Source organism: Peromyscus leucopus, chromosome 2, assembly GCF_004664715.2.
Source record: "Peromyscus leucopus breed LL Stock chromosome 2, UCI_PerLeu_2.1, whole genome shotgun sequence".
Classification (NCBI taxonomy): Eukaryota; Metazoa; Chordata; class Mammalia; order Rodentia; family Cricetidae; genus Peromyscus; species Peromyscus leucopus.
This window is the reverse complement of record NC_051064.1, coordinates 32,530,057-32,555,971: the sequence shown is the minus strand read 5'-3', so window position 1 is coordinate 32,555,971 and position 25,915 is coordinate 32,530,057. Positions and strand designations below refer to the sequence as shown.

Genomic DNA, 25,915 nt, shown 5'->3' with positions numbered 1-25,915 from the left:
AGAGAATTGTAAGTAGCTGAAACAGTTATTCTTGAAGGAGTAGCTAGGTTGATGGAGTCTAACCTCTCAATGGTAGACTAGCATTTAATAAAGGAGATGAGGCTACCCACAAGCTGAGAAGAATGGGAAGCTGAATTCCAAAAACACCAGCAATTTCAAGAATTTAAAATCCTGAATTTGAACAGGACTTTGGCTGAATTTAAGTTTATCTGATATGTGGAATACTCACACCAAATGTGAGGTCAAGCTGTAGGCCTTGTGTACGTCCTACTTCACAAATGAGTCTGTCAGGTACGTTAAGCCTGTAGGCTGAAGATGATGCTCCAATGTGCAGAGAAACCTTGGGTGACTGTCCAGGCAGCTGGCTGTTTCTGTTAACTCACATTTTTTTTGGAAGTCACTTGTTTGCACTTCCTGTTTTACTAGGTAATATTATTTCCTTCTCGGGTCTCTGAGGGACTTGAAGTTTACATAGCTATAGTTACAGTTTTCATTGTTAAGAAATTCAGAAAAGAAACTCACTAAGAGGTGTTAAGTGTATAAGTTTGACAGACATCATAAGATAGTTTTCTATTGGTAATATAAGTTAGGATAGAAAGTGAATTAGGTACATTTTAAACTCACCAAAATAGAATACATAATGGAATATTTTTTTTAATTTGTCAAATGCAAATGGACTATACGTTGTTGATGTATTTATTGCTTGTATATATTGTATATAGTTATTGTACATATTGTATATAGTTTTTCTTATATTAGTTATAACTTTTATTTTTTTATTAGACAAAAAAGGATAAATCTGGTGATATTTTACTTGTGTTGAAATGTGGTGATATTTTATTTGTGCTTTAATCAATAAAGCTTGCCTGGATATTAGAGGAAAAAGGCCAGCCATTATAAGTAAACAAAGAAGTCAGGTAGTGGTATCCCACACCCTTAATCCTATCACTTAGCAGGCAGGATCTCTGTGTGTTCAAGGTCACACTGGAAACAGAGCCAGATGTAGTAGCACACACCTTAATTCCAATACTAGCAAACCATGGAGGCCTGGAGGTCTGTACAGACAGACAGAAAGTGACAGAGCTGTGTAGGAAGAGGAAGTGATGTAGCTGGACAGAGAGTAAATCAGGTGGCAGAGCAGCAAGGCATATAGACGGGGTAGACAGGAAGTAACTCGCCTTTGGAAGCTACAGCTTTGGTGAGGTAATGTTGCCTTTTGTCTTTCCCTATTTCCCTGGTCTTTCTAAGTTTTTCACCCCTACATTTGGCTCCATGTTTTTTTATTTAATAAAACCGTTTAGAAATTCATCTAAAATGGGGACTTACTGTTAGTTTGTGGAAAGCAATCTATTCTCTTAGAAACAGCCTGGATAGTTTGGGGATTTCTGTGTGCCCTTTTGTTCAACAACTCAATTGATTTTCAAGTATAAAACTAACCTTGCCTGCCAGAGTTGTTACAATCAGTGAGTCACATAATTCTCTTTATACATTGTTAGACTAGATTTAAAATTTACTTATGAGGACTTTTTTAACTGAGACAGATACTGTTTCCATTCTCTCCCCTCCTTCCCTCTCTCTTTCTCCTTCTCTCTCTCTCCTACTCATTCCCTCCCTCCCTTCCCTCCTTCCTCCCTCCCTCCCCCTCTGCCTCCCTCTCTCCCTTCCTCCCTTTCCTGTGTGTGTGTGTGTGTGTGTGTGTGTGTGTGTGTGTGTGTGTGTGTGTGTGTGTGTGCTGAAGCAGTGGGGGGATCTGTTCTGGTGTGAAGGTAACACTGCCATTTTGAATTCTGTTAAGCTTATTGTCATGCAATTTATTTAGGTTATCTAAAGTACTCCCCTTAACTATTTGTCAAAGTTTCACAGTAAAATCACCTAGGCTTAATATCACATTCCAAAAATCTTAAACTTATAAATTTAAATGACTTCTTGGGTGTTGAAGTACTTAGCTTTCCCATATATTGTTAGCTAAGTTTGACAGTTGTTTAGAATAAAATATTTTTATTTTTATTTTTATTTTTTATTTTTTTGTTTTTTGAGACATGTAGTGCTTTTTTTGAGACATGTAGTTCCTCCATGTAGTGGTGCCTGTCCTGTATCTCATTCTGTAGACCAGGCTAGCCTCAAACTCACAGAGATCTGCCTGGCTCTACCTCCTGAGTGCTTCCATAGACTATATTATGTCATTCTTAGCTTTTGTATTGGAAACACCAGTAGTCTGCTAAGTTAATATCTAATTAATAATACTTATCAATAATAATTAATAATTCTAAGAGGCTTTATCTCTTATTCACAAAATATTAGTTCCAACACAGAGATGTGCAAGGAATGATTGTTCTAGAGTGCAAGAACTAGCCCAAGATAAGATAATTAGCCTTTGGACCGTCAACATTTGAAATTCACCATAGTATTGAAATTCTAATCAGCCATTCTCTGAAGACAGCTTCTTTATAGAGGTCTACATTCACAGGTATACACAACTCCTTTTCAGGAGTTTTTGTTCACATACCTATTTGGCAGGCCATCACATTTTGTGCACACTGGAGCCTTATATTATTTAATTTTTGACAAATAATAAGTGACTCCTACATGTACAAAATGTGATAAAGGCCCCGTCCTATCTAGGAATGCCCATTCTTAGCATCTGATGTAGATGAGGCTGAGTAGTGATCAGAGAAAATATGTTCATATGAGAAAAATAGCTAGTAAAGTTTATTAAGAAAGAAAGTCCTGGATCATAAAAAACTATTAGCTATCATGATATGTATATAATTTCTTTCTTTGCGCTCTTTGCATCTGATACAACATTTACATGGGATATAGAGTACTATATCTAAACTTAAATAATCAGTTTGTCTTAATGAAGTGAAAATTACAAATGATACAAACATTGAAAATAATCAAAATTTGAATATTATAACAAGAATGCAGTCTTTAATGTCATTTATTTTTCATTGATGAAAACCATCTGATTTTTATCCTTTGAAGAAAATTCTGCAACTAAATTTCAACTTTAGTTGTCATAGTTTACAATATTATGCATTATTTGTATACCTAAGAGACCAAATATTATAAACATATTTAAAATGCTAAAATTAAATTATTTTGGAAATGGTTATTTTAAAGGTAAATATGGTTGTAAGTAATATAAAAGTTATGAAATTTTTATAGATTAATTCAATACCCTGAAATTCAATGTTTGAATTTCTACAATATTTTCTTAATTATTGATTTTTTCTTTGATTCTCTTTCCTAAATATACATTTAAAACACATAACTAAATGTTTTCCCATTGTACCCAGCTTTTGCTTTTTAAATAGTCATTGCCTTAAGTATATAAACCAATTTCTGTTTAGAGAGAGATGCCTGCTTAGAATATTTCTATTAGATCATGTAATTTTTTAACTTGTTTAATTTTAGCATTATTATTGTTGCTACAAATTTTAGAAAACAATTTTAATGAGATCATTTTATTGACTCATCATATTTTTGCTGTGCAATTTGACTACTTCTCATGTGATAATTTTATGTTACTTTTTATTATTTTAGTAAATTTTATAAACAAAAATATCATATTTGGTTATGTAGAAAATATTATAGGTTTGACAAAAGAAATGCTATTATATAATCTATGGTATGGTTTTTGTTTTGGCAAATACCTGTGGCACACTAATTTTATGAAGAAAACATGTTACTCTTTTCATGCTTTGGAGGTTGAATATCACTTAATTTTAGGGAAGATCATGTCATGCTGTTCCATTATGCCAATAGCATGTATAAAGAATGAGCAAACAAATATCCAATTGAAATCTAAAGACTGAAGTCCTGGCAGAGTGCTTGGCTCTCCTTAACCTGTTGGCATGACACTCTTCTTTCACAGCATGAGACAAGACATTTCCACTTCTGTTTATTCTTATAAGTGATTCCACAAATCTAAATATTTTATGAATAATGTTTATAAGGCTAATGCTGTTACTATGTCTTCCCTTTCAGATTTCTTTAGTCAGTCATACATTTTATGGTTCTGGACTGGAGTCATTGCCCATTTGGTTCAATATTCTGAACAAATAGCAGGCTAGATATTTATCACTTCTCTGTTGCTGTGTAACAAATAAAATTAACACTACTATTAAGACTACACAGATTTTTCACATTACAGTTCCCAGGAGTCATACAGTTGGGAGCTAATTGGTTAGTTTGGATTTAATAACTCAAGCAGTGATAGTCATAGTTAGCTTTATATTTGCAGAGCTTCTTGCAAATTCCCATGAGTAGCTGTTAGCAAGATTATTTTCTCAATAGATCCGTTCTATAGACTACATTTACTTGCCAAATAGGCTGCAGTATAATGCCAATCCACTTCTCCATGTGAGCTGCATGTGACAAAGTATATAAATGGAAGAGATAGGAAAGATACCACAGGTTGAAGAAGTGTTGTTTTGTTGCTAAATCTATAAAGTACCATGCCATTGTGATTTATTCTACTTGATATTCTGTTTTAGCTCATTGATGCTGCTAACACTACCAAGTCATACAGACCATGTAATTCATAGTGAATAAAAGTTTACTTAAAATTCCATGTAAGACCATGTGAGGGCACTTTGTTGCCCAGGAGCTAACATTTGCCACAATGAAAGTTAACTCCATATGCAGTTTTCTTCAATGCCCATATCTTCTCTGAAGTAGATTCATGCTACAAGAAGCAGACATGTCTCATAGTCATAAAAAGAAAAAAATCTAAGTTATTAAAACATTTTAAATGCCATATTCTATAGGTCTCTGAAGTGTTTGAAGATGACCTCTCTATCTAAAATATATCTCTGCTTAACCTTGAAAACATATCTAGTATGACTACAAGTTCAACTGTAATGTCTAACTACTAACTTTCATTTCTTTATATCCTAATAGTTGGTAATAATAACATTCAAGGATTAGCAAATTGCATTACATTGTTAAATGAACTATATAAGTACAATATCCTGAATAAGATTAGAAATATACAAACAGCATTTTCTAACAATATCAATATATATAATATGTATACAATAGATCACCTCAGTTCTGAGGGGGAGGGACTTGATGGAGCCATCTCATTTAGGACTGTGTATTCCAAAGTCTCTCTGTCTCTGCATTACCAGTTCACCCATAAAATCTATTCTAGTCTGTTTTCCCCTCCCAGAGAGATCCATGTGTCCCTCCTAGTCATTTCCCTTTAACCTGACTTCTCTGAGTACTCTAAATTATAATTTTCTTATCATTTATTTCATGGCTATAAACAACATATAAGTGAATACATAGCAATATTTATCTTTCTGGGTATGGGTTATTTCACTCAGAATGATTTTTTTCTAGTACTGTCCATTTGCCTGCATTTTTCATGATGACATTTTTTAAGAGCTGAGTAATACTCCATTGTGTAAATGTATCATATTTTCTTTGTCCATTCTTCTGTTGTGGAATATATAGATTGTTTCTAGTTTCTGGCTATTATGAAAAGAGCAGCAATGAACATAATTGAGCAAGTGTGCTTTGCTAGGATAAATCACCCTTTGGGTGTATGTCCAAGAGTTATATAGCTGGATTTTGAGATCAATTTCCAACTTTCTGAGGAATCACCATATTGATTTCCAAAGTAGCTGTACAAGTTTCCATTCCCATCATCAATGGAGGAGTGCCCCCCTTGTTCTATATATTCACAAGCATGAGACATCACTTGTGTTGTTGGACTTATTTATTCTAACAGGTGTAAGATAAAATGTCTAAATAGTTTTCATTTGCATCTCCGTGATGGTTAAATTTGTTAAATGTTTTTTAAAATGTTCCTCAGCCTCTTGAGTTTCTTCTAATGAAAATTCTCTGTTTAAATCTGTACCCCGGTTTTCATTGGATTGTTTTTTGTTTTGATATGAAGTTTCTTGAGATGTTTGTGTGTTTTGAATATTATTCCCCTGTCAGATGTGGAGCTGGGGGTGAGACTGGGAGGACTGGGAATGAAGGAACAAAAGGAGTAGTGAATATCCACAGTCAACCTATCTGTTTATCTGGCAGGATTAGTCTAAGGTTTAATAGGACTACATGCTGAAATTTCAGTGTAGGTTAAAGCAAGGAGTGGGGAAGGAAGGACAGAAGGGGAGGTCATTGGATTCCTCAGGAGTTGGAAGTAAGGTAGAACGAAAGGCTGCAGCATATGTTGTGTTACAGAGCTGGAGGTGAAACTGAGGGGTGTGTGTGGAGGAAGAGAGTGGAAGAAGGAGATCTGTGGTCAGTCTACCCAGTTCCCTGGCAGGAGTCAAAGATAAGTTTTCATAATGTAACTAACAGGATGGAAGTAGACCGTTTAAATGAGCACACATTGGAAACACATCTATCATTGAATCAAGAAGCTAGTATCTGCTTGACAAAAGACAGCAGTCCCCTGTAACTCTTGACAAAGATGCATTAGTGAGGTTAGTGCCTGGAGTTGTGAGCTAGATTCTAATGAGATCATTTTAAATAAAAGCTACCAAAAGCACAGAAAGCCTGTGGTATCCTAGATATCCAATAGTAATAAACTTAGACAAAGTATGTTAATAGTCTTTGTTTACTTAACCAAATTTAAGTTGCTTGTTAAAGATTTAAGTTATTATAGAAGGTACCTTGAAATGTTTTTTTCCTTAATAAAACACACATTTAGTTTTTGTTGTTGTTGACCACATCAGCAAAAATATGGAGTGCTTCAAGAATGCGTATGTCATTCTTGCACAAGGGCCATGTTAATTTTCTGTTTCAGTCTAGTTTTTGTATATATGCTGCCAAAACAGGCACTCATTCATCACTTTTTAAAACTGAATTTCTTGCAGGGTATATATTTTCCTATGGGGTATGTTGAGCTATGAGAGCAAAAAAACTGCAAGAGTGAATCAACAGACTTCTGTCCCATGGGAAGAGTCCTTTGCTTAGAAGGATGCAGAATTCCCAGTGTCCTAAACAATAATTATTTGTTATCCCAGAGTCATTGCGTTAGAGGAAGGAGCTACAAATAATTCTTTACTCAGGGTCTCATTAGGCTATACTTTATGTATCACTACATTGTCACCTGGAGCTTGGGATCTTTCTCCAAGCTTATTTAAATTGCCAATTAAATATAGTTCTTTACTTTGTTCCTATGTGATGAAAAAGGTTTCTCTGAACCACCAGTCTCCAGCTTTTAGAATTCATGGGTATGTGGTCCTGTCTAGAACATCTGCTTATCCTCCAAGTCTGCAAAAGAGCATGTTTCATCCTTCTATTGGGAAGATTATTATCCAACTATCCATTATTGTGACCTATAAAAGGGTAGTTGCAAAATTAAATATGATTCAGACATTACCATGCTGTTTAAAATAATGTGTATTGCTAGACCTTCACATGAATCTGTTTGATAGTCCATATAAGAATGTATCTGACATCTTACAAATGTTTGTGCAAGCCATAGAAGCCGTTTCCATGCCACAAAAATAACAATCCAAACTGATGCTGAGTTCTATTGTGATATAGCCATCTCATATAACTATCATTTTATAAAGTATTAATTAGACTTCCATAAAACTATAATTGAGTTTAGGAAAGACAAAAAGTACGAATAGGAATATTAAAAATTAAGTGGCAAAAGCAGAAACACAGTTTTATCATCTGAAATGAGTAAGCTGTTGCCAATCCTTGAATTGCATTGCTTTGTGGTATCAACCCCTGTCCATAAGACTGAGTTAATACCTAAGTGTCATAGAAACAAAAATCAGAAATGGTTGGCAGTAAGTCAGTAAACCATTCCTCATAATGAACCTTTTAAAATATTACTGTTAATTTGAACTTGAACTTGGATAATCATTCTCAAGGTAGGCTGGCAGTTTAGATCCAAGGGCCTGTTACTGGAGAAGGAAAGTGTGAGCATGTTACAATATATTCACTTGTATTTTATTGAAAGGTAATTTCCCAAAATTATGTTCTATAGAGCTTAATCTTACAAAATTTTTTCATAGTTAAGGATACTATTGCTGTGGTGAAACACTGTGACCAAAAACAAGTTGGCGTAGAAAGGGTTCATTTGCCTTACACTTCCACATCACTGTTCATCACTGAAGGAAGTCAGGACAGGAACTCAAACAAGGGCAGGAATCTAAAGGCAGGAGCTGATTCAGAGGCCTTGGAGGGGTGCTGATAATTGGCTTGCCCAGCTCCCTTTCTTACATCACAGTACCACTAGCCTAGGGATTCTACCTGCTATGATGGACTGGCTCTCTCCCATCAATCACTAATTAAGAAAATTCCTTATAGCCTAATCTTATGGAGACATTTTCTTGATGGAGTTTCCTCCCTTTTAGATGATTATTGCTTGTGTCAAGTTAACATAATACTATCCAATATGCACTGAGATATTGAATATATACATATGATCACTGGGACTTGGAGTATGATTATGTGTACATCAATATGTATGCTAACCTCTGGGAAATGCCAGTATGTTCAATGCATAGATTTTTTGCTTCTACTTTGAATGCTCTTGAAGACTTCTTTATATTTATTTTATTTTTCTATTTCAGCTTCTAATCTGCTCTCCAGGATGTTGAGATTGCCTAAGAATTAACCCTGCAAAGGAAAAATACCACTATAGCTAAATTCAAGTAAGAAATCACTTGGCAATAAAATATCAGTAGTGAATTTGAATTAGTGAAAAGAATTACTATTTTCTATATCTCTGTAAAATGGTTATCACCTTGGATATCATACTTTTTGAAAGGTCATTTGCTGTTTTGGAAAAATTGGTGTTTTTTACCCTTGTTCTGGTGTGGGAAAAACAGCAGCATTATGAACATTCCCAGATTTTAATCATAATGCACAGCTGGATGGATCCTTTGAGAGAATGATATCGCTTATATTTTGTTCTTCCTACACATCATTCAGGGGAAGAGAAATATCTGCTAGTTCTATAGATGTGCATGTGTGTATGTAGCAGAGTTTCTCAACCTGTGAGTTGTAACCATTGTAAAACACATTTCCAATGGTCTTAGGAACTGAGACAGTGATCAGTAGCAAAATTATAGTTATGAAGTAACAATGGAAGTAATTTTATGGCTGGGGATCACCACAACATGAGGAACTGTACTAAAGGGTCAATGAATTAGGAAGTTGAGAAACGCTGGTATGTAGTATGTGTATGTACTATATATTTGTATTGAGTTTATATGCACAGTGCAAGACTGGGGTGTGTGTGTGTGTGTGTGTGTGTGTGTGTGTGTGTGTGTGTGTGTGTGTGCAAGTACCTGTTTTTGTAGAAGACAATAGTCAATGCTGGCTGTCTTCCTTAGTTTTTTCCACCTATATTTTTTATATGGGGTGTCTTTCTGAATCTGGAGATCACACATTTAGCTAAGTATACTTGACAGTCAGACAAGGAAAATCCACTATCTCTACCTCTCTAGTACTAAGATTACAGACACACACTATCATGTCCAGATTTCTTTTAACATGCACTGACAGGGGCTAACTCAGGTCCTTATGCGAATACAGAAAGCTCTTTACTGACTCGGGCAATTTGCTTTAAATTCAGCTAAACTCAGGATGTAATTAGATGCCTCAACCATGACATATATTGGAGTCCCATTTAGGAATGAGTTGAACTGTATTGAATAAGAGACATAAGTAGTGTCTTCTGGAAAGATATGGAAACCATTCTCAACATGTTCCATATCAAGGAAAATTATTTAGAATGAAAGATTCTAGTAGATGTTGATTGAAGACCAATGTGGTCGATGACCTTATGCCAGGACAAATGTCACACTGTTGAAGGACCACATGCTATTTGTTAGAACAGGTAGAACCTTAGGTCTAAAGTCAAACTAACCATTATGTTTATTTTCTTAATAAATCATGGAATACTCGAATTTTTACCTTGTGGACTATAAAGAACTGCTGTGTTGTATTAATGACAATTAATGCCCCATGTTATATTTCAAGATGGGGTAATAGTTAAAAGTGTGTTGTGTGTGTGAAGGTACATGATACTTCTTTAGGTATACAATTGGAATAATGTCTGAGTGTACGTCTTCATGTTATGGAAACCAGAGAAGCTTAGAAGATCATGCTTCAGGTATTTTATGAGTTCAGTGCCCAGCCTGGGCTTCCTCAGGTGATAGTCAAATTCAGAAGTGCATGAGATTAAAAGCTACCAGGCTTCAATCTGCTTTGCTTAGCATCCTGAAATACAGAGCTTGAAAGATACCAAGTATCTGTTGGATATGGAAGAGGTACTGGGGCATGAAATAGACTAGATTTTTATAACACTTCTTTAAAAAGGGTAGACGTTTTCCCTAATATATCATAATCTACATTTTTATTTACTATAATACTAGTTACCTAAAATTCATTGTATTTGAAATAATGCATTGTATATTCCAGAAATAAACAATAGGAGAATTTAAAAGGCATGACTTTCTGAGTGCAGTGTTGATATGTTTCCTTTCCTATGCCACTCATTTTGCTACTAAAGTGTTGCTAGCCTCAATGAAGAAGTTAAAAAAGCAAATTTTTGTTTTAATCTTCTGTGGGAGATGTAGAGATTTTGTTTCTTAGTCATTTGATAAACTGTCATTTGATGAGTTGCTACAATTTCCTATTCATTTGTGTCTACTTAATATCTCGACCATAAAAATAAGTTTATATTCTTTATTAGTAGTATTGCACGGTATATTTTAAAAATTGATTTTACCTAAATCATCAAGCTTATGAGATATTTTCAATGCATGTTCCCTGGTTATCCTTTGATCTAATGGAGTAATAAGCCTGCTTTATATTTAATATTAGATATTTCTTCTCTTTATCATTAAGTAGCCTGCCCACAGTGTCAATATGCTGGCTAGTTTTAGAGTCATTTTTGAAGAGGGAGCTCCATTTGAGAAAATGTTCCCACAACATTGGCTTGTGCGCAGGCCTCTGGTGCAATTTCTTATTTAGTAACTGAGGGAGTTCCCAGCCAAATATGGGTGCTGCTACTCCTGTGCAGGTGATGCCCAGGTATAAGAAAATAAACTGAGAAAGTCAATAAGCAGCAACTCCTCCATAGTATTTGCATTACTTCCTGCCTCTGTTTGGGTTCCCATCCTATTTGAGTTCTTGCCCTAACTTCCCTCAGTGATAGTCTGTGATGTGGAACTATAAAAATCCTTTGCCTCAAAGCTACTTTTGGCCATGATGTTTTATTACAACAGTAGAAGCTCTAAGACAATTATCAAATTGTTCATTTTTTTAAATGCATGTTGTTTATTTTATTTTATCTCTCATTTTCCTGTTTTCTACTCTACTGATTTTTCTCCAGCTTTTGTAACCACTTTTCTTAAGTGACTTGTCTTTCTGTTTTCCTTATGTGTATCTTTTTTTTTCTTACACGTGTTTTTTTGTTTTTCTTATGTGGCTTGTCTTTCTGTAATTTTCTCAGATGCACATTAGTCACCATTTTATGCCATTCTTTTCTAATCATTACATTTTAATGCTATCATTTTCCATTTAACAACTGCATTTCATTATCTTTATATTAAATACAGATAAGTTTCTTTTTTGCTACATATATTATTTTATAGTGTCTAGATGGAAAGGACAAAGGGAATTATTTGCCAAACACAGGAAAACGCATCATCTTTCTGTTACACAGATATTCCAATGTAATCTGAAGGCATGCTTTTAGTGTTTCCAAAATATGTGAAGAAAATTCTTTTTTTCCATGAGATGGTCTACTTCTGTGCATGTTCCACAGAAACTAGAATAGAGTGGATGCACTTTGCACTAGTACCATCCATATCAATGGCATTCTCCTTGTGTCAGACTTGTGGATTTCTAGTTGTGGAAAGAGGGTACAATTGTGAAAAGCAGTTTGTCTATTTGGATTTTTGAAGCTTTATAAATTTTCATATCACATATTTAATTTTGAAGAGCAAGGATGTTATTCAATAATTGGCCTTCAGAGAAGCCCTGCTTCTTTCTAATAATTTGATTTTTTAATGAGTGTTTGAATTTATTATATCCATGGCAGATTTCCTTTGATTCATAGCAATGAGGGCATTATTTAAACTTCTAATGATATCCTACCACATTACTTTATGTAAAGTGATATTTTTCATAATTTATCATTGAGTTTTTGTTTAACTACTTGAGTTTGATCTTCTCCATGTTTTTTGTTTACTTGAAATTTTTAGATCATACATAAAATGATCATTGACTGTCTTCAGTCATGTACATTGTCCTTATGGCAATTTGCTATCCATTGCTTTTGGGTCCTTTATTACTTTTTCTGACTTTTCAGGTTTTGGACACATGTTTTAAATGATTCATTTTTTCCCCTCTTCCCTAGTATACCAACAATATCATTTGTTTATAAAAGCTTAATGGATATGCTAGAGTTCCTAATTTATACTTGGAATAATTTCACAGGATGAAATACCATTGACTTGCAGATTTTGTATTGTACAGCAGTGTTGCCCTCCTCATACATGGCCCTCAAAGTCCATATTATTCATTTTACTTTTTTTTTTTTTGAGACAGGGTTTCTTTGTATAGCTTTGATGCCAGTCCTGGATCTCCCTTTGTAGACCAGGCTGGCCTCAAACTCACAGCGATCCGCCTGGCTCCATCTCCCGAGGGCTGGGATTAAAGATGTGAGCTACCATCACCAGGACATTTTACTTCTTTATATACTATTGTCTCTCACTGAATTGCTATTTTTTTTTTTTGACCTGGAATTACACTGGAATAGTTCAAGGGGTACCTAGTAAATGTAGTCCATCTCCATGCTTTGTTGGCTCTTTTTTTTCCTTATCTTGTTATTTTGCACACCTGATTCTCTTATCATACACTGTACAAAACAGATATGCCACACCCAATTTAGTCTCTCTTTTTCTGATTTGATTTTTGTACCCTTGCTTTTTAGCACTATGTTTGACTTTCACATTTGAAGTAAAAATTTTCTCTTTATAAACACACAAATTTACATTTTTTTCTTTAAAAAAATACATATTCCAGATGCCCATATTCATACACAGTTATGTGTGATAAACAAAACAAAACATAAATCCTTAATTTGTTCTTAATGACAAGGGCCTCCTGACAACTGTTTTCAAAACTTTCCCTTTGTTCAGCTTTTGGGATTTTAAACACTGTTTCAGTGTGAATTTCATTTTATCCTACTCTGTGTCTGCTGTGCATGTAACTGCAGCTCTGTGTATCAGTAACTGTGAACAGCTCCCAGATATTTGGCTCCGTTTTTTTTTTTTTATTTATTAAAAATCACTTGTTCTCTCAATAAGCGGTCATTGAAATATTTATTTGCAGGGTTTGGATTTGTCATGTCTTTTGATCACATCTTATATTTTTAGCTGTAAGCTTAGCCTTTAACAGATGGGCCAATATCTCTGGCACAATTTTTTTGTTTATTTTTTAAAGTTTGACTCTGTGTATCAAGTGCCCATCTGTACTCCCATGCTTTCCAGCTTCTCTCGAATAGTTGGGCCTTTGGTCTACCCAGTGTCTCCTCTAGTTGGGTTTACCTTACTTGTTCTCTATATCTGCCCATCTCTCCAATTTAAAGAGGCAAAAGCACTGACATCTCCTTTCTGAGATGGTCCAACAAGTCACTTATTCTAATGTGCTTCATTATTCTTGTAAGAATGGAAATGATTTCTAAACTTTATGCATGTCATAGCTAAGTAAAGAAGCTGTGATATTTCAATTATTTATTTACTTAGTAATATTTCATATAAATGCCTCCCAGACAAAGCATTAAGTGCTAATGTAATAAATTTATTTGTTTATATTATTTTTTATTTTAAACTTTTTGTCTTTTTAAAGTTTTAGTTACTTTTTAATTTTTCTTTTATTTTTGAGATTATATCCTTTCTTCCTTCTCTTTCTTCCATCCAAACAATCTCATATACCCTTCTTTGATCTCTTTCAAACACATAATCTATTTTTCATTAAATGTTGTTACATATATATGTACGCACACACACACACACACACACACACACACACACACACACACATACATGTAACCTTCTCAATATAAATAATGTCACTTGCATGTTTGTTTTCAGGAATGACCATTTGCTATTGGATAATCAATTGGTATCTTCTTCCCTGGGGAAGAATATCCTCCTGCCCTCAGCATTCTGTAGTAGCCTTTAGTTCTTTGTGTAGGGTTGAGGCCTCCTGAGCTTTACCTCTCCACATTAGCTTCTCTATTGATTTCTTCCTCATTAAGCTCATGTTTAGACAGTCATGCTGGTGAGACTTTATGAGCATAACTTCTGACATTACTGGCAGACAATCTCACAGCTTCTCTTTGCTCCTCTGGCTCTTGCAATATTTCTTCCCACTCTTCTTCAGTGTTCCCTGAGTTTAAGGGATGGGAGACTTTTGGAGATGTACTCTGTGGAACTGTGCTTCAGGCATCTGCATATTGACTGGTTGTGGTTCCCTGTAGTTGTAGTATTGAATGGTTGTGGTTCCCTCCATCTGTTTCTAAAGGATATTTCTTTGATGAGAATTACAATGATCTTTGGGTATAAGGACACATACTTATAATGTAATTAGGGATTATGCTGCTTAAGTAAAATGTCAGTTGGATTCTCCTCCAAGATCTATGACTTACCTAGCCTTACAAAGTTTGCTAGATTTCTAGGCCCAGACATCTTGTTGAATGTGTAGTAAGTCTAACTAGAGAGATATTGGTTCCTGCAAACATCACTAGTGCACCCATAGGACTATTTTGCCATGCTGGTCAATATTGTGGTTCATTGGCATCATAGCTGGGTAGGATATTGGTTGCCTCCCTCATTTGGAAGCTTGATTGTTTCCTTCTGGTATCATGAAGCTAATGCTCATGGAGGAAGCACTCAGGTCAGTTCCTGATCAGGTCCGCTGGGACCTGTACCATGTGCATGGTGTCTGCTGAACTAAAGAATTACCTTCAACATCTTGCAGGCAATCATGGAAAATAGCAGTAGGTTGTGTATGGTTTTGAAGTTTCTTGGACAGCTATGATAAATGTTACAAAAAAGGGATTCTTATGATTGATTTGGAATTTCTATTAGGTGGTCTTCAGTTATTGGAGGAAACACTGTCAGCCCAGTTGAGAATAGTTCATTTAAACTATATATGTATATTTATACATAGACTTGTGTGTTTTATAAGGGTTTTTTTTGTAGGTAAATAGTTGATAGTATGATTCCTTTCACCTTTCCAGATAGCCTTACCATTATTTTGTTTGTGCCATTTCCTCTGGATTAGAGGATGTAGAGAAAAATTGCTGGGCCCATACAGATTTGTGAAAAAAGATTGTAGTTGTTTGGGTTCTATCCAGGGACCAATACACAGGCAGAGAGGCTCTTCTAGGCCCCATCACCTCTGGTTGTGGTTTTCTGTAGTGCTCTCCATCTGTTATAATAGAAGTAAGGCTGATACTTACCTGTGGATATAATAAGGACAAATATTTGGAATGCAATTAAAGGTTATGGTCACTTAGTAAAGTGGTATTTGTAGGTTCTGTACCAAGATCTTTGACTTCACTATTCTTGAGTCGCTGGCTTGAGTGCCTAGGTTTCCAGTACCAAACATGATTTATCTCTTGTCTAGAAAATTTTCAGTCTAATTATAGAGCTATTAGGGAAAGCCCTGGAGGCCTTGTCCCTTCAAAAACTAGAGTCAAATCAGCATGGCTGAGAGTGGGAAAAATAGTCTTCTCTTGGGAAGAACACATCAATTTGTTAATCAGTACCAAATGAATTCAATGGTTAGTCCTGAAAACAATCCCATAACAATCAACTTATAAGGTTATACTTGCATATTTTGAAATATACAAACATGCATACACATACAAACACACACATATATATCATATGCATATTATTATATACATACACATATGCATAAAACACATATGAAATATATTATATATATATATGTTTTTTGGAATACATATGCACATGCAAACACACAACATATGTATATCAAAAATAATTAAAATAGAGACCATGAATTCAAAAGAGCAAAAAGACATATTGGAGAGTTTAGCCAGAAGTGGAAGAAAAGGGGAAAATGATGAAACTATATTATAGTCTCAAAAAGAAAATAAATAATTTTATAAAAGGAAAGCAGAACATTGTAGCACTTAAATATCATTCTTATACTATATCCCTTCATGAATATACCACCTGTAATTGGGCATATATTTAGAGTTGATACTGGTTTATAATATCCTGATGTTGAAGCGCTACTAAACCTGACATGCAAGATAAAAGTAAGAAGGATCAGTGAGGTTACTAATGTAGAAGAAAAATTGAAGATTATTTTACAAAACAATGTAAAAATATTACCTATGCAGACTAACCATTGAAAATTCAGTAATTGGTTGAAACAGAGGTCTCATTATTTGAAAATGATGACAAGTAGAGCCCCCTCTTCTGAGACTTAGAAACCATTGCTGGACAAACCTTCAAGAGAAATCATAGAAAGAGATTATTATCCTAAGGAAATGGGAATGGACCATGTAGGGAATATGAATTGATGTAAAAATTGCTGTAAGATTCTAGACTAACTGCAAAGCTAATTTCACTGATCAATTTCAAGTAGGCTATTCTTATTTGTAGTGAAAACACATTGGCAACATTCACTGACTATTATTAATAGAAACATTAAGAATTTAGTTTTATAGGATACTGAGACTTCATGCTCTTTCAAGATCATGATTCATATATATATTACTTTAAGATCAGTGTCTGGTTTTTGGCTGAGCAATGGCTAGGGGACCTGTCATCTAATGATTCCTTAGATACTTAGATAGATTTTTTGGTTTGGCTTCCTGGAATGATGTTCCTCTTTCGTTTCTTTCTTTGTTAAGGATTTTTCCATAATTGTAAAGAGACAGACACAATTTCAGATAATCCATGGTAATATATTTGGTATCTTTTTCATTATTTTATTTTATTTTAGCTCTCTTTGGCATTTAACTTGATTGAAACATATCACTTTTAGTCACATTTTTTCCTCATATGGACCTGGTGTCTTTCAAGGAAGACTGTATATTTTGTCAATGACCATCTATTGGGTTATTAATTTTTGGGTTTTTTGCATGGCTGATTATTTTAAGACATCTTATGTAATGCAAGATAGCTTTAAACTAGGTAACTGGAAGATGATCTTGGACTTCTGACATTCATCCTCTACATCTAGAATACTTGGATTACAGTCCTGTACCTAGCTCTATCAAATACACCACATCTTCAGTTTATTGATTAGTTTTTTTTTTTTTAATTTTTTTAGGAATAAAAAGTAAAGTCAATATATTCATACTTTTAAGACTTGCAAAAGACTAAGGGGTAAAGTGGCCAACATCTAATTTATATGTTCTCTTTAAATTACTAAGTCAAGACTGCTTTACAGATGTCCTCAAGTAATGAGTATTAGAACAAGGGATTAAAACTGTTTTAAGTCTAAGGTTTTATAATTTCATGTTTTTTGAAAACTCAGAAAATGCATGAGTGTGTATACACACACATATATGTACATACACGCACATACATAAATATATAAATGAATGAATCATAATATTGGAATTTATAGATTAAGAAACAAGCTTTACTGTGGTGATATTTTACTTGTGCACCCCAATAAAGCTTATCTGGGGAATCAAAGGAAAAAGCCAGTTATATTAAACATAGAGGTCTGGTAGTGGTAGCCCACGCCTTTAATCCTAGCATTCAGGAGGCAGAGGTACATCTGGATCTCTGTGAGTTCAAGGCCACACTGGAAACAGAGCCAGACATGGTGGTACATGCCTTTAATCTCAGCACTAGTTAATCATAGAGGTCTTGAGGTCTGGACAGACATACATGTCTGGCTCTGTTTCCAGCTAGGTGGAAAGAGGAAGGAATGTGGCTGGGTGGAGAGAGGAAGTAAGATGGCAAGATACAGAAAGGTATATAGGCATGAATACACAGGAGGTAGCTCTCTTAGGCTGAGGATTCCCTAGAAGTAAATCCTGGCTGGCTTGTTCTCTGATCTTTCAGTTTTCACCCTAATATTTGGTCCCAGGTTTTTTATTAATAAGACCGTTTAGCAATTCATCTTACACTTTAGTTTCCTAAAAGTCTGTTGAACAAGCCACAGAGGGTTTGTGAAAGGAGAATATATTAACTCTGACTAAAAATGAAAACCTGTGGATAATCTTAGTTTTTCTTACATGTTTCTAATTCAGTTGTATGTCAGCATAGCATTGGATTAGTTTCCATTGAAGGATCAATGTATCAGAGGTTGATCAGAACACCGAAGTCCCTGCTCACACTGATGAGGAGATAATTTAATATTGAGTATGGGGAAATCAACTCAAGGATAAGTGCGGGAAAATGTTTTAAATGTACTGATAACAAACAATAATAAAAAATAAAAAATAAATAAATATACTATTGCCAAAGACAAATTGTAATTTAAATCAGTGATTCAATTTAGGAGATATTTTAATTTCATGTAAGTAATACCACATCTTGCTATATTTATATATTTAAATATTATGAATTAAAGTATGACTAGTATATTTCTATGTTCTGTGACTTGCTTCATATTACTGAGAAAAAATAACAACAAATTTTTAATAAATCACATTACCCTGAGAAATAGAGTTTAAAAGGGAAACCATTATATTTTTAATCACTAAGAGGCCCAAAGGCTAAGTTATTATATGCTATATGTCTGAGTCAAATTTGAAAATACCACTTTCTGACATTTGTTATACACCCATAGTTTTGTCTATCTTGTTCTTACATGTATCCTCACAAGGATCCATGGGGGGAGGCACTCATCTAGTCCACATAATAAAAAGAAGTTAATTATAGATTTAATAGAAAACAGTGAAAGTACACAGGGATGATGTTGGTTTATTATTTAATCACAGGATCTAGTATAGACACATGATACCCAAAGTTTACACTGTGCAAAACTCTGGTTGCCTCAAATGGAAATGCACTCACCCTGAAAGCTCTAGGAATCCAGAAATTAAGACAATTGCCTGCTAGTCTTCTGATGAAGAGAGACAGGGAAGTTCTTAAGCTGTTCTGATATCCATCCCTGAAATGTGACTACATAACTGAACTGAAAGAAGAATTAAGAGTTGTGAGGATAAGCAAAGAAACAAGACTGCAGAAGAATTCCTCTTGAGCTTTGTAGAAAGAGTGCTGCTAGCCCAGTTGCTTAGCGTTTTTTTCTATTGTTGCTACTAACTGCTGCTCTGTGTGTGACATCAACTATCATAAACTTCAAACAACCTAAGACCATGAAATGCAAGTTTTTATGTGTTCAAACACAGAAGCATTATTTCAGCAGGAGACAATTCTTCATGAAGTTTGGGCATATTGCTGTTGTCATTTTTCCTAATTTCATTAAAAAATCAGTCTTCAAATATGAATGTCCTTTTATTAAATGAGAACAGTGTTTTTCATTGGTTAATGTAAATGGTACACTTAACTACATCCTTGAGAAATATAAAAATTGTAAGACAGTTGTAGCACACTACAGGAGTATGGATCTGAAAGGATAGGTAGGGTTGGGATTTTTACGTTCCCTATGAACATCCTTCATTGATTCTAGGTTCAAATGGGCCATTCCCATTCAACTATATTACAGCTCAGTACAGAAAAATAATCACATTGTAATAGTCACTCACATTTATATAATATTAATAAATATGGACAATGGCTATTATATGGCACATGTTGCAGAGACACAAATAATCTACTTTGTGGAGGAGACATTATCCAGAGGGAGATACAGTGACTCCAAGGGTGAAGAAGTAGTCAAATTGAAGGTTAATAAGATTATCTGTGGCTTTCTACTTCAAAGGGTTTCTCCAGGAAAACAGTGAGAGAAACTCTGGGTCCTCACTGAGTAATAAGTTATTATAAGAACTTCACAAAACAAACTCTAAAAGCCAATTTTTCTTAAGGAAATAACAAATTATAAAGTGAAGTAAGTTTCTGATGAGTAGTACAGGGAAAGATTTGTAGATATTCACTGCATGTGGAAGCCAGAAGGGACCAGCTTTATCTAAGTTTCTATGTGTATGCTGGCTATCCAGTAGCCTTTAGAGAACAATATACTCTTCCACTTTTCCCAAAAGAGACAAGGCTAGAATTTACTACATTTCTTTTGCTTATTTGTATCAAGAATATAAGAAACAGATTCGAGGAATCTATCACTAAAGCTAGAAAAACCCCATGGATAAGGTTTCATCACACATGATACACAACTGCAGTCAAAGGCGATTAGAACACTTAGCATCATTAGAAACTTTATGAAGAGACAATATCAACAAAGAAGGAGCAAAGACTCCTGGTAGACTAGTATGAGAAAGAAAGATAATAACAGAAAAGCAGCAAACTCATATTGCTAAAAGACGAAGGATAACCCAATGACTTTGTAGTGATCAGCCATTGAAGTTGAATTCACCAAGGGAAAATAACTTTCTTTTTGACTGAGAATCATATTCAGAGCCTTGCACATGTTGAGTAGTTAACTACTACAAGACTAGGATATATAACCTGCTATGTTAACTCTACTCTTACCTCAATACCTCCTAATTTTACATTCATGAAATCAGAAAGACAAGAACTACAAAGAGAAACAAATGTGTTTATTCATCTTTGGATTTTTTTTAGGTTCTTATCCTCAAAACTGATAAAACATATATGGAAATTTTGATTCATAAAAACTTCAGGAAAAAAGATGAAGGTCATATAGATGTTTCTGCTCTTAAACCTATGCATTTTTCTCTGTATGTGCTAATTTTGAAGGAATCCAACATCTTAAAGGAATGTAAGAGATTAGGTATTTGGAAGTAAGGCTTGCCAAGCACTAGGATCTTGAAATGTCACATATCAGAGTAACAACAAAGCTGGTATGGGCAGGTCCCCAAGGAAATAATACCCAGCCACAAAATGGTCTCTAAAGTCAAAATTAGTTTAAATGTTCCAGTATGCTGCTGGCCACAGATGTATAGACAGAAGCAAGCATGAATTGAGTAGAGAGTAAGGAGCACTGTAGATGTATCCAACCATCTAATTAAATAAGAAACACAGAACCAATGTAAAGAAGAAAGCCAAGAGGTCAGAGCTAAGAGCTAAAACCTTACCCTTCCTCCTGCGGTGGCCCTACCAGAGCTACTTCCTGTGTTAAAGTCTTTATATAGAGTTTCTGTTCTGCCTTCTCATTAGTTGTAAACCCAACCACATGACTGCCTCGTCATGGCCTGTCTGTATAGACCTCCAGGTCTTCTATGGTTGGTATTGAGGCATGTGTATCCAATGCTGGCTGTATCCCTGAACACACAGAGACTTACCTAGCTCTGCCTACCAAGTGCTGGGATTACAAGCATACACTACCACCGCCCTGCTTTCCTATGGCTTGCTAATAGCTCTGACCCCCGGGCAATTTTATTTATTACATACAAATAACATTTTAATATAAATAAAATATCACCATAGAGCACCATATAAGATTTTAAATTAAGTCTGTGGCATTCTTTTCTACTGTAATTTTCACTTCTCATAAAATAAGAGCAAGTAAACATCAATATGAAATGAAGAAAATAATAAATTTTCTATAGACTAGACCACCAAAAACAAACAACTCTGAAAAACTGTAGCATGCAGAAAGACCAAATATTGTCACTTCTCTGTTGTGTGAAAAGAAGCATCTTAAGGGGTGAGTGAAATTTGGTTCATACTTTGTGAAGATATCATCCATCACTGCAGGGAAGGAATGGCAGCAGGAAGATGGGTTAACTGTTCAAAATGCTGCCATAGTCAAGAAACAAAGTGATGCATACTAAAGCTCAACTTGCTTTCTCCTTTTTAAAAAGTCTGGGATTAAGATCACTGAATATTGCCCCAACTTTCATGCTGGTTATCCCTAATTCAATTGATCTAATTTTGAAAATACTTCAAAAACATGGCAAGAGACTTGCCTCTATTGATTCTAGAACCTGCCAAATTGACAGTCTTAATAGTCAAAGTAGACTTTTCATCACAACAAGCTCTCAGCTCTTGTCCACATAGGCTTATGGATATTTCATAATGTAAAATATATTTGATCTATCTGTAAAGGACCTCAGAGTCTGTAACAAGTCCAAGACTGATCAAAAGTGAAAATTCTAAGTTTCTTTTTAAATTTAGGACAATATCTTAAAGTGTGAGGTAGAAAATAAAAATCAAGTTACATAGTTCCAATATACAATGGCACTTCCAAAAGAGAAGAATGGGGTACCAGAAAGCAATGATTAAACCAAGGCAAAATCAAGTTCAACAAGACTAACAGGAAAACCTGCAGCTCCCTGCACGTATCTGGACTTGTGATGGAATCAGTTGTGATCCAAAGTCTTGAAAAGACTCTCCCTTCCAAGTCTGCTACCTGCAGCACACATAATCTGTCTCCTAGGCTGGCAGCACTTCATGTTAGGAGCTTTCATTCCTGGACCTCTAATGGTATTACAGACAGTATGGAATTTCTATTTCAACTTACACTTCACCTTATCAGCTTTATGTAATGACTCCTTGGATCTTCCTTCCACAGACTCCAACATTGTCATCTATTTCCTGCCTTCAGTATATTTCTTAAACCTTGGCATAAGCCTCTATTAAAAACCCCATTCTTACATTTTTCATGCCTATAAAACCAGAATGACATAACAATCCTTCCATGTTCTGCTGCCAGGTTGAGATGCAGCTTGACTCCCTTAGAGCACAGTTGCTGTGATGGCTTCTTTCCATAGAAGCAATTGTTTGGGAGACCTCTGCATGTCATTCTTATTTCAGCAACTCTCCTGTGAAATGAGTTTCCATTCCAATAAGCTAGGAGTTTCAGTAAGTACAATCTTGTACTCAGGGTACCACACCATAATGTCTTGTTTTGTTATCTGTGTTCTGCCAAACTTTAAACCTGCTCATATTCCATTCCTAACCAAATATCACATTTTTTGCATCATTTTGCTCTTTTACTATAGCATTTCATGACCTCAAAGCCATCTTTCCTTTAAATTTCTTCCAATGAAGAAACTAGTTCATTACTTTAAAAATTAGCATTTTGCAAATTCTCGGTAAGGGGGCAGAATAATACAACTTCAATGTAACTCAAGCACCCATCCTTTCATTTCTCTATAGGATCCCTCTTCTACTCAGAAATTCCATGAATCAGGACTTTAATATTTGTAGTTCTTCTGGCCTTCCAAACCCCAATAGAATGGACCATTTATCTCTCTTTACAGGACTGAAGGACTTATCTTTCCAAACTTCCATACACTTCCACAGTCCTCTCAAAAGTCAATTCCAAAGACATAGATACCAAAGGGACTGTTTTATCACAGTAACTCATCTTACTGCCAATTCCTATATGAATTACTTTTCTTATGGTTGTGTCCAAATAGCTGACAAAAGCAACTCAGGAGAGAAATGAGTTCTTTCAGCTTATAGTTTGAATCAATATAGTTGTCCATCATGGAGGGAAAGGCAACATGACAGAAAGATGAGAAAGAGTAATGAGTGTTCATGATTAGCAGCACCCTTTTCTCTCAGTAATCTGGAACACTAGCCAATGGAATGATACAGTCTGCTGATCCTTCAATCTTGTTTGATTGTTTGTTTGTTTTTCTCTCCTTTTATCTTTTATTTCTGGGTTTCCCTAAAAGTTCTTACAATCCGTACTTGCTTGGGAAAAAGGTTTTTATTACAGATATGAGAGAGAAAATACCTGTAAGCTTTTGGGAAATCCAAAGAGGTCACATCTACCTACCTCTCTGGGACAGAGAGGAAAGGGGCAGACTGGAAAGTGCCAGAGTTGTCTTTTTCAGGAACAGAAAGAAAAATTGGAGCAGAGAAAAAAATGGGTTATAAAGAAAAAAAGAAAACAAAAAAAAGGTAGCTGCAGGGTATGTGTGTGTGCGTGCGTGCGTGCGTGCGTGTGTGCGTGCGTGCGTGCGTGCGTGTGTGTGTGTGTGTGTGTGTGCGTGTGTGTGGTGGGGTGCAGGGAAATCCTGTGAACTGAGACAGGATGGAAATTTAGGATAGAGGACTTTGATATTACCTGTCAAAGAGGACTGGGGGAACCTGAAGTTTAGAATTTGCTTTTGTATGCACTTTAGGTACTTATCAATAGAGAGTCAGATGCCCCATTTGCCAGATAAATGAGAAGTGGCTCTTCCTGGCAGCCAGAAACCTGTGAAACAGGTTCCTGAAGAATGATGAAAGGAAGTGCTAGAAATTCTTCTGTTTATCATGACAGAATTCATGCTGAGCTGAGTTGGGCTGTCATCTTGAACACAGTGCACCTGTACCTTGGGGTGCTTTGGATTTTAGTTTAAACATAACAGTCTGAATCTTTGAAAATTCATGTTGACAGGAGGAAAAAAGCTTGAGAATCACGTGATTAATGTTTATAGCAGCCTGGGTTGATGTCTGTTCTTGGGCCTGCAAAAGAAATGTATTCCTTCTTTCGGTGATACACAATGAAAGCTAAAAGGCATTACATTGGGTGAATTGCATTTCCCAGTATCAGACAAAGTTCTAGAAAAGTTAATGCCTTTTAGAAGTCTCATTTAGAAAGATCATTAGACATTCTACAACATTTATTTACCATTTTGAACATACTTCAAAATGATACCTTCTTATTTCTCTTGTTACTGAAACAATGGTGAGAATTTATTGTTGTTGTTGTTGTTGTTATCATTATAATATCAAAACACAGGAGAGGTTTTGGCAGTAGAACCTATTGAGCCACACAGACCTGTCTGGGTTATGTACTCTTGCTACTAGAAGTCCATAAGTGGTCCTGAGCTGATTAAGCCAGGAGTTTATTAAACACACACACACACACACACACACACACACACACACACACACACATTCAGTATTTCCTGTAGTTGGGGTAGCTATTTGCAGGTATAGCAAAATATTAACATAATAATGGGGCATAGCAAACAGACATGGTGTCTGTGTTTGATGGGGAGCAGAATGCCTTGTTGTGGCAGTAGGAGAACAAAGCCATGTGGTTATAGAAGCTGAACAATGCAGGATAGCAAAGAACTTGTTCCTGTAAGTACCATACATGCCTGAGGGGCAAGCTGACATCAGATTTAGGCTTCGGTAGAGTCAGAATTTAGCAAATATGATTTTCTTTCCTCAATCCTACTTTCTGTAAACAGACTTTGCCTAGGGATTGAGTATTCTACAAATTTTACAGTGTTTTATTTCCATATTACATACTAAATGGTATCAAGAATATTGATACCAACTCTCACATGTCACCCTACTCTAAATCTTACTGGTACTTATTGGTGTTATGGAAACAAAATGTATACAAATTATTTTAACAAGTTTATTTGTATCCACTAATACATTAATTAGCATATTTCAATATTATTGATGATCATGGAAGTCACCCAGTCAGGATTTACACTAATAATCCAATTTACCCTATAAAGTTCTCTTTTCTCTGGACATTGCTCACTGTAACAATTCCAAAGCACAGAAAGTCACTTGGTCATTTCTAGGATGTAGCTCCTTGAAGTTGAAAATACTTTTGTTTTACTGGTCTGTATTTTCTTCTTTCTTTTTGCTTTAACCTTGCAGTGTACTTTAGCTTTCAAAAAACCTAATAGAAGGAGTTGTGCTTAATTAAAATGGAAATCTCTTCCAAAATCCTGAGTTTGAATTTGTTGTGAACCATTAACAATGGCTCTTAGATAAACAAATATATGCATATTGATTCATGCTTAAATAATTTAGGCTGTTATAGGTCACTTATTTGTCAAATACTGTGGCCCCTTTTAGTTTTCTATGGATTATAAGAGTGTTCTCAGAAATAAGTAATGAATGGC

The 25,915-nt window shown here is 35.1% G+C and overlaps 1 protein-coding gene and 1 non-coding gene across 11 annotated transcripts in view; one reads left to right on the top strand and one right to left on the bottom strand.

Moving 5' to 3' along the window:
• Positions 1-25,915, top strand: part of Sntg1 (syntrophin gamma 1) — a 741,147-nt gene that overhangs the window by 244,757 nt on the left and 470,475 nt on the right. For 8 of the 10 annotated variants that reach the window (XM_028855148.2, XM_028855136.2, XM_028855144.2 and 5 more), the window contains one exon: positions 8,556-8,636. The exons of the other annotated variants lie outside the window; for them this stretch is intronic. The gene's annotated coding sequence lies outside the window, so the exon portion shown is untranslated. The remainder of the gene's footprint in view (positions 1-8,555; positions 8,637-25,915) is intronic. 10 annotated transcript variants of the gene reach the window in all.
• Positions 6,697-6,801, bottom strand: LOC114681585. The gene has a single exon (XR_003732921.1). It is a non-coding gene; the product is annotated as a U6 spliceosomal RNA (small nuclear RNA).